Below are 8,746 nucleotides of genomic sequence, written 5' to 3' on the forward strand. Positions count from 1 at the left end.
TGTTCTGCAGTGGTAACAATAAAGCAATTGATTGAGGCCCTGAAAATATTTAAATCATAAATAATGATGCAGTTAACTACAAAGATGGTGTCCAATCTAAAGACATGCTCAGCAATGCTAGAGCAGATACAGTCAAAAAAATAGATGAGTTCAAGAAAATCATGGAAGTTCTGTGTAGGAAAGAAATGGAATTCATAAAGAAGGTCCAAGCAGACATCCAGGAGAACAAAAACTCCACTGAAAGCAATTGAAGCAGATTAGGCCAATGTGAGGACAGGATCTCAGATATTGAAGACAGGTTTTCAGTTAGTGACCAGGAAAAGAAAAACTGTTAAAAACTGACAAGGGACTGTGAGAAATCAATCCAGCAACTGATGGATGAAATAAAAGAACAAGTTAAGATTGATTGGAGTCAATGAAAAAGCAGGAGATACCACAAATGATATTAAAAATTGTTCACAGATGTCAAGACAGAAAATTTTCCTGGTAAAGAAAATGAATTTGACATCCAAATAAGTGAGGCATATAGGATTCCAGTTATACATAAGCAAAAAAATCTACAATCAGGAATATCATAGTCAATATTCCAAAATTCAACACAGTAGAATTTTAAAATCTGCTGTAGAGAACAATCACCTGAAAAGGAAAGCCCATCAGAATCACAGCTGATTTCTCAGCACATACTCTCAAGTCAAGGAGAGCTTGGAGAGTATTCCAAGTTCTAAAGGAAAACAAATTTCAACCCAGCTTCATGTACACTGCAAAACTATCTGTCAAAATGGATGGAGAAACAAGATGCCTCCATGATGAAGAACATCTGAGGAAATTTATAACTGACAAAGAAATACTCCAAAATGTGTTCTAAAAAGAGATAAAAATGATTACAGCTCCAAGAACCTCAACAGAAGGAAGCAAACAGAAGGAATACTCCAAAAGGGTGTTCTAAAAAGAGATAAAAATGATTACAGCTCCAAGAACCTCAACAGAAGGAAGCAACCAGACAAGGTATACAATTAGAGGGAGGGAAAATAAAGGGGAGCCATAAACAACAAATATAACATGACAAAGAGAAGTCGATACATATAGTGATAATCATCGTTAATGGTCTCAGTTCATCCATCAAAAGACATACATTGGCAGAATGGATCAAGAATACAGATCCAACAATATGCTGCATACAAGAAACATATTTCATTGAAAAAGAAATTCATAAACTGAAAGTCAAAGGACACAAAACAATATTTCATGCTATAAATATATACAAAGAGCAGAGGTAGCTATTCTATTTTCAGACAAAATGAATTTCAAGCCAAGACAGAGTTAGAGAGCTAAAAAAGGTCCCTACATCTGCATAAAAGTAACAATCCAAGAGGAAGAGATAACAAACATAAATATATATGCAACAAATACCAGTGCACCCAACTATATAAAACAAATATCATACATGAAAAATCAAATAATCCTTAATGCACTTGCATTGGGAGATCTCAATACTCCACTGTCACAAAAAGACAGATTAACTAAACAAAAAAATCAATAGTGAAATATTAGAACTGAATCAAGCATTTGAACTAAAAGTTACTAGACATCTATACAGTGTTCCACCTCATAACATCAGAATACACATTCTTCTCAGCTTCACACAAGACGTTCTCCAAAATAGACTGCATACTGGCTCACAGAACATGCTTAAATAAATGAAAAGGAACTGAAATTATTCCATGCATACTATTAGACCACAGTGCAAAGAAATTGAAAGTCCATGGCAAAAGAAACCATGAGAACTTAATACAAATGTGGAAATTCAATAGTATCCACCTCAACAAACAATGGATAACAGATAAAATTAAAGAAGAGAGTGGATAGTTTTTACAGTTGAATGATAATGATAATTCAATGAGCCATAACTTATGGTACAATGAAAGTAGTCATAAGAGAGAAATTGATAGCAAAAAATATACATATCAAGAAAACAGAGTGAGTGCATATAACCAGTTTACTGGTGAGCTTCAAATTTCTAGAAAAAGAAAAGCAGGGTAAGACAAAAGCTTGTATAAGTGAGTAAATTATAATGATCAGAGCAGAAAGTAATGCATTGGATACTAAAAAACAAATACAAAGAATTAATGAATCAAACAGTTGGTTCTTTGAAAGATTAAATAAAATTGACAAACCCTTATTCAACCTTATCAAAACAGGAAAGAAAAGACTCAGATCCATGCAATTAGGCATGAAAACATAAAATCCTAACAGACACCACAGAAACCCAGAAGATCACCTATACCTACTTTACAAACTTGTATTTTAAGAGGATGGAAAATGCAGAAGAAATGAACTAATTCCTAGGTACATAGGAATTATTAATGCTAAACCATGAATCTCTAAAAATCCTAAGTAAACCAATATAAATCAAAGAAATGAAGGTCATAATTAAAAACCTATCAATAAAGCAAAGCGCAGGCCCTGATGGATTCACTGCTAAATTCTAGAAGGTATTTAGTGAAGAACTAACACTACTACTTCTCAAATTCTTTAATGAGGTTGAAAGAGAAGCAGCACTCCTAAATTTATTCCTGGAAGCATGCATTACCTGATACCAAAATCAGAGAAGGAGCCAAATAAGAAAGAAAATTACAGGTCAACTTATCTCATTAATCTAGATGCAAAAATACACAATAAGATGCCAGCAAACAGATTGTGGTAAATCATCAAAAAGACTGTGCACCATGACCAAGTCCAATTCACCCCGAGGATCCAGGGTGATTCAACATAGGTAAATCAACAAATGTAATATACCATCTCAGCAGAGCCAAGGACAAAAATCATGTGATCATTTAAATAGATACATAAAAAGCTTTTGACCAAGTCCAACACTCACTTATGATAAAAATCATACAGAAAATTGTAGTAGATGGCCTTTATCTCAATTTGTTAAAAGCTATCTGTGACGAACCAACACCCAACATCATAGTGACAAAAACTGAAAACTATTCATGTAAAATCAGGAACAAGACAAGAATATCTGCACTCTTATTCAGCATAGTCATGGAAAATTTAGCAAGAGCAAATATAGAAAAGAAATAAAAAGAATACAGATCGGAAAGAAAGAATTTAAACTATCATTATTTACAGATGACATAATACTCTGCACAGAATACCCCCAAATGTCCACTAAAAATCTGGTAGAATTAATAAGAAAATTCAGTAGTGTAGCTGGATACAAATTCAACCGTCAAAAAATCAATAGCATTCCTGTACATCAATAAAATGTCACTGTGAGAGAAATCAGGGGAAGAAAAACTTTCACAGTGGCACCCCCAAAATATAAAATACATAGGAATCAATTTAACAAAAAAAAAATGCAGAGGATCTCTACATGGAAAGAGGATCTCTACTGTAGTCTGAATAACAAATTGAACAGGATATTAGAAAATGGAATGACCTCCCATGCTCTTGGTTATAATGAACCAATACAGTAAATGTGTCCTACTTCCAAAACCCTTATACAGATTCAATGCAATCTCACTCAAAATTCCAATAGCATATCTCACAGAATTAGAGAAAATAGTCCTAAAATTCATCTGGAACCAGAAGAGATGTAGAAGAGCAAAGGCAACCCTCGGCAACAAAGGCAAGACCAGGGACATCACAACTGGTCACTTGAAATTACACTATAAAACTACTGTACTAATAACAGTGTAGTACTGGGAAAAAAAAACAGATGCAAAGGTCAGTGGAATAAATTAGAAGATACAGAAAGAACTCCAGATACACTAAGCAACTTTACAATTAATAAAGTTGCCAAACACATTCACTGGAAGAAATACAGCCTCTATAATAAATGGTGCTGGAAAAACTGGCTCTGTACATGCCAAAGATTAAATTTGGAATCATACCCTTCATGACATACTAAACTAAATTCAGAAGGCATCAAAGATCTGAATATGAAAAGAGAAATATTAAATCTGCTGGAAGATGGAGTAGGTAAAACTCTTGAAGATATTGGTGTAGGCAAAGACTTTATGAACAAAACCCTAATTGCACAGGAAATATTACAGAGAATCAACAACTGAGATCTCATCTAGTTAAATACCTTTTTCAGGGCAACAGAAACCACCAACAGAGTGAAGAAGCAACCTACAGAGTGGGAGAAAATATTTGCCAGCTTTCTTCAGACAAACAATTACCATGGAGAACATACAAAGAATGTCTTATTAAAATTTTTTTGCATGTTGAAAGAAATCCCCATCAGAGTGAAAAGAAAACCCATGAATTTTGAAAAAACCTTAGTCAACTGTCCCTCAGACAAAGGACTTCTGTCTAGAACATATAAAGAATTTTAAAAATCAGTCCTCCTAGATTTAAAGACCCATTCCAAAAATGGGCATCTGAGATGAATACACACTTCTCAGATGAAGAAATACTTACAACAATTAAATACATGAAAATACATGGCCAACATCCATGGTCACTCAAAAGATGTAAATTAATACAGCACTGAGATTTCATCTCACCCCAGAAAGAATAGCTATCGTCAGTAAATCAAGCAATATGAAATGCTGGAGGGGCTGTGTGGTAAAAGGAACCCTTCTCCACTCTTGGTGGGAATGTAAACTGCTGTAACGGCTGTGGTAATCACTGTGGTGATTCCTCAAAAAAGTAGGATTGGAGGTTCCATTTTGCCCAGCTTTTCAACTTCTGATTGTCTTCCCAGAACAATTAAAAACATTATACCAAGTGATATATGTGTACCCATGTTTATAGCAACACAATTTCTAATAGGTACTTCTCGTAAACAACCTCAATGCCCATCAACTGAGAAATAGACGAAAAGATATGGCAATTTTATACAACAGAGTACTACTCAGTCAAGAAGAAAGATAAACTAGAGACTTTTATAGTTAAATAGATGCGACTTGAGATTATTCTAAAAAGTAAAATAAACTAGACACTCGTGTAAACACCTTGTAGTCTTACTAATCAGAGAAACTGAAAGAAAAAAAACATATAGCAATTTATATACCATTGTTACCCCTAAAGTATTATGTTTCAAATTTTTTTCTTTCAAATAAAGTATATTGGAAAAGTAAAAGTAAATAATAAATCTGGGAAGTATGGAGGATCAATACTTAACTACAATCTGCACCTCATAATAGACTTCACTTGACACAATGTACTATTAAATTTTAAAATTCTCCTGTGAATAAAAGTACAACAGCAGAAAGCCAGTTCAATCAGGCAAAAGAAAAGAAGTTAGGAAGGTCCTTTGGGATGATCTTCATGCTAAACAATGGAATAATGAACCCAAGCCAGTGTGAATTTTGGGTCAAGTCTGTTCTTATGTCTTTTAAGACGACACTGAATGGCCTGTCTGGGTATCAGAACATGCTATTTGACTGTGTGATGGACCTAGACCTGGAGAAAGTGTTAATTCCACTTCTCAAGAAGCTGATGCTCAGTCCTATGGCAGGGATGTCTTGGAGTTCACTCTACTGCTGAAAGACAAAAATGGGGCTGGACCCATCCGAGAGCTGACTGAAGGAGTTGACTCAAAATGCCCAGGATGTGTTGACCACAAATGGGAATCAGAGGTCTGAGCAGGTGGTAGAGTGATTAGAGATAAATGACCTGACAGTTACATGAGAGACATGGACACAGAAGGTGCCAGTATTCTTAAGATAAAATAACACATAAAGATATATATGGATTAAGGATAAAAAAGGATTTTATTCCTTCCAAACTCTTCCTCAGACATCTTTTCCTACTGACCTAAAATAAAATTTGACTAGTTTAATTATTGAGATAAATTCTAAAGTTACAAACAGTTATTATAGTTAAATTCAGTCAAAAATGTATTTATGTGCACTCTGATTTTGTAAGATGTTTGTCTGTCCAATCTGTTGTGCTATGTACTTGTGCATTTGTCCTTTGTCCAATAAATTAGCAACTATTTTTATTTGATCTCAATTTTTTCCTTTTTTCTTTTATATTTTTAATCATTTGTTCATAATTTAAGTTGGTTTATAGATTTAAAAAGTGTGCTTTCATTCAAGTTGCTAGTTGCTCAAAATGATAACTGATTTGGTTTTCCCATAGGTCACCAAACTTGTTAAGATAATTAATCAAAAATCCTTTAGGATGGGGAAACATCATTGGACAAAAGTAGCTGCCTGGAAAAGTTATCCAGTTCTTGTTTCACTCATAGGAGGCCCCCGTGCCTTATGGGGGATGTCACAATAAATATTATTAAAATAAATTATTGTGATATGTCTACATTGCTCTTTCCTCAAAGGATTACATTTTCTAGACAACAAGGTTTTTAATTTAAAGATGCCCCAGCACACAAATTTTCACATGTATGAGACAACTGATTGTTAATTTTTTCAGTGTATTGAAGGTATTCAGGCCTGCAGATGTGCTGATCTTCCAAAGTGTGGAATCAGGCTTGTTTACAGCGATAGATTTTTCTTTCAGATTCAGACATCTGCCTGTAATAACCACTCATATGACATATATCCCACTAAAGGACAGCAGATTAGGTAAACACTTTTTATGTATTAGTGAGGGACGGTTGACTAATATGGCCATGCTACATCAAAGTGAAAGTTTAAGCATATTTTGAAATATCGTTATGATTGTCATGTTGTGATATTATGCATGGGGTTTGATTTCTGAGTTTCTGTATAAAATATGCAACTGTAAACATCCTACAGGGATTCAAATGTTAGATCACCCATGTCTGTTAGAAAAGACTAGTTCTGTTTTATGTTTCCAGGTGCTTGATTTTTAAATAAGACAGCAGTATTAAGCTTACTGCCTTCAGTGCAATGTAGTGTCATTAACCTTCTTTCCTGGATATTCTGCAACCGAGGTGTGCAGACCAAAAGCTAGAAAGTAAAATGGACTAGGAGAACAACCAATATTTTGGTCCCAGATCCTTGAGGTCAATAAAGGCTCAGGACATCAGAGAATCTCTGCTGTGACATCTTGTAACTTGGTGAGTTCCAGGTCTTCTGACCAAGGACAGAGGAAAGTGATCAATCATACCTAGCGTGCCTAAGGAGAGTCAGCAGGAAAGGAAAATCTCCCATGATTTCACATTAAGCAACTTGGTCAGGCAGTGGCCATGACACATCCAGATCACTGATACACAGAAGTACTGAGAGGTGCTGTGCATGGTTTTAAGATAATTCCTCATGAGATTTAACCAACCCTGAGAGATAACAAGAGATTGATTTTAATTAATACAGGACTCACCCTAACTTGGTCTTGAAAGTCTTCTAGAAAAGGATAACCACAAATGTGTAAAACAGTGCCATAGTAATATGCCAGCTATAAAAGAAACTCAAATTGTTAACACCTTCTGCCAATTTCCAGCTTCACCAGACACTGACTATTTTTTATGGATTAACGGACTGTACAGAGTTAATTTGCTGAATTTAAATTTAAATCCTTGGACTGGAAATCTTTAGCCTAAATGAGTAAGTTCACTCAGAGTGGAAAGGGTTCAAGATGAAAAGGTCTTCCATAGAGTTCTTCAAACACAGCAAGTCCAGCTTCAACTGACCACTCATCACTTACAACTATAAAACAGAGAAGTGGGAGACGTGGAGAGCTTCTGAAGCTGGAGGTCAACTGCATGTGCAGGGTTAAAGCAAGGCCAGCCCTGAGAACACAAGAGGCTGGGTGAAGCCAAATAAATGAGCTGTTCCTGCTCTGAGATCACCAGGAGTCCAGGCATGCCCTCAGAGCTGCAAAACAGGGATGCTGAAATTGCCATCAGCCTCCAGATCCTGTGAATCAATTACTGTAGTTGAGCAGGGTGAGCAATTCCTTTCCTGCCTTCAGTAAACAGGGCTCCACCTGTTCTCAGCTTCATCCCTTTTCTGTATTTTCCCATCTTCTCTGAATCCTCCCCCAGGAACATCAGGAGCTGCATGCTAGGCTGCAGCAAGGCACTGGGAAATACGGTTCTTCTGAGCCAGCTGTCTCCTGTCCGCAGGTCTGAGCACGTGTACTTCTCAGTGTATCACTCAGGTGAAGCAGAAGTGATGGAGCAGCAATGGGCTGCACATGGCTGGAGAGGGAGATCACTGCAGCTGCTAGGAATGTGGCCCCAACACCAAGTGTGGGTCCCGTCTTCCCTGCTGGTTATGTGGGTCTGGGCTAAGGCACACACAGCACTGAGGGGCCTCGGCCTCAGGGTGACCCCACTGGTTCTGTTTGACCTGATTAGGCCTCAGAAAACTGTTTAGTGTGTGATCCTAAGTGCTGGTCACTCTACACAGTCCTGAGAGTGCAGCAGTGAGCAGTATAGAAACACATGTTAACACAGACACACACACATGCACACACACACTCACACACACACACACTGTCCTAATGCAGCCCATGATTTCCCAACCCCTTTCTACCCACTTCACATTCCTTTGCCTTTTTCCTTTCATTCTATATACTCACCCTTTTCCAAGACCTCTGTCAACACAGGTGGTGTCCAGAAGTTCCTAATCCTCCCTCAGCCTTACATGAGTGTCACAAGGCCGTGACCTGTGACATGTGGCACAGCCTGCCCCTCAGCCTTCCCACAGGAGGTGTAGCCTTCCTCTAAAGCGTGGCTGCCTGCTGGTGGATAAGAAGGTTGGGGTGTGGCATCAGGATTCTGTGAGCTGCCTTTCCCTGGGGTGGTGGTTGGTAGTGATATTCACTATGGTTTTAATCACACCTGGTAAAGACACTCAGGAAAAAA

This window comes from Cavia porcellus, unplaced genomic scaffold (assembly GCF_034190915.1).
Source record: "Cavia porcellus strain 051 isolate PalLab524CR breed Dunkin Hartley unplaced genomic scaffold, mCavPor4.1 scaffold_2, whole genome shotgun sequence".
NCBI lineage: Eukaryota > Metazoa > Chordata > Mammalia > Rodentia > Caviidae > Cavia > Cavia porcellus.